The 1838-nt window shown below is 31.1% G+C and overlaps 1 non-coding gene across 1 annotated transcript; it reads left to right on the forward strand.

The window, feature by feature from the left end:
- The first annotated feature begins 315 nt into the window (after window positions 1-315).
- Window positions 316-419, forward strand: LOC112793433 (small nucleolar RNA R71). Its single transcript, XR_003198124.1, has one exon. It is a non-coding gene; the product is annotated as a small nucleolar RNA R71 (small nucleolar RNA).
- Window positions 420-1838: the final 1419 nt, after the last annotated feature.

The following is a 1838-nucleotide window of genomic DNA, read 5'->3' on the forward strand; positions in this document are numbered from 1 at the left end:
TTGGATGCATTTTGCCATCCATTTAGACTTTGAGAAATCATGTTGACTTGCTGAGTCAACACTTTGTTCTGAGCCAATATGGCATTCAGAGCATCAATTTCAAGAACTCTCTTCATCTGAGGCGTCTCATTATTCACGGAATTCCTCTCAGAAGTGTACATGAATTGGTTATTTACAACCATGTCAATAAGTTCCTGAGCTTCTACAGGCGTTTTCTTTAGGTGAATGGATCCACCTACAGAGTGGTCTAATGACATCTTGGAAAACTCAGATAGACCATAATAGAATATATCTAATATGGTCCACTCTGAAAACATGTCAGAAGGACACTTTTTGGTCATCTGCTTGTATCTTTCCCAAGCTTCATAGAGGGATTCACCATCTTTTGGCTTGAAGGTCTAAACATCCACTCTAAGCTTGCTCAGCTTTTGAGGAGGAAAGAATTTATCCAAGAAGGCCGTGACCAGCTTATCCCAGGAGTCCAGGCTATCTTTAGGTTGTGAGTCCAACCATGTTCTAACTCTGTCTCTTACAGCAAAAGGGAAAAGCATGAGCCTGTAGACTTCAGGATCTACTCCATTTGTCTTAACAGTCTCACAAATCTGCAAGAACTCAGTTAAAAACTGATAAGGATCTTCAGATGGAAGTCCATAAAACTTGCAGTTCTGTTGCATTAGAGCAACTAATTGAGGTTTCAGCTCAAAATTGTTTGCTCCAATGGCAGGAATTGAGATGCTTCTTCCATCAAACTTGGACGTGGGTTTAGTAAAATCACCAAGCATCCTCCTTGCATTATTGTTGTTGGGTTTGGCTGCCATCTCATTCTCTTGTTCAAAAATTTCAGAAAGGTTGCCTCTGGAATTTTGTAATTTAGCTTCTCTTAGTTTCCTTTTCAGAGTCCTTTCAGGTTTAGGATCAGCTTTAACAAGAGTGCTTTTTTCCTTGTTCCTGCTCATATAAAAGAGAAAAGAACAAGAAAAGAAGAGAAATCCTCTATGTCACAGTAAAGAGGATCCTTATTATTAGTAGAAGAAGAAAATAATAAAGAAAGGAGAATCCAAACACAAGGGTAAGGATAGAGGCAGTGATTGGAGATGAAGAGAGGTGAAGAGAAGTGTTAGTAAATGAATAAATAAATAGAAGAATATGAGAATGAAAATTCGAAAATTAATTTTGAAAAGGAGTTAATGATTTTTGAAAATTAAAGATGAGATAGAATTAAAATTAAAATTTAAAATAATTAGTTAATTAAAAAGAATTTTTTTGAAAAAGAGGGAGGTATTTTCGAAAATTAGAGAGGGGAGAGTAGTTAGGTGATTTTGAAAAGGATAAGGAACAAACAAAAAGTTAATTAGTTAGTTGAAAAAGATTTGAAAATCAAATTTGAAAAGATAAGAAGATAAGAAGATATTTTGAAATCAAATATTTGAAAAAGATAAAATTTTGAAAAAGATATGATATAAAAGATATGATAAGATAGATTTAATTTTTAAAATTAAAATTAATTACTTAACTAACAAGAAACTAAAAGATAAGATTCTAGAATTTAAAGATTGAACCTTTCTTAACAAGAAAGTAACAACTTCAAATTTTTGAATCAATCACATTAATTGTTAGCATAATTTTCGAAAATAAAGATAAAACTAAGAAAAAGATTTTTGAAAAATATTTTAAAAAAATTACATTTTCGAAAATTAAATAAAATAAAAAAAAGAAAAAGATTTGATTTTTTTTGAAAAAGTTTTAATAAGATAAGATTTTTTTAAATTTGAAAATTTGACTTGACTTACAAGAAACAACTAATTTTAAAAATTTTTGACTAAGTCAACCCAAATTTT

Source organism: Arachis hypogaea, chromosome 3, assembly GCF_003086295.3.
Source record: "Arachis hypogaea cultivar Tifrunner chromosome 3, arahy.Tifrunner.gnm2.J5K5, whole genome shotgun sequence".
In the NCBI taxonomy this organism is placed as follows: domain Eukaryota; kingdom Viridiplantae; phylum Streptophyta; class Magnoliopsida; order Fabales; family Fabaceae; genus Arachis; species Arachis hypogaea.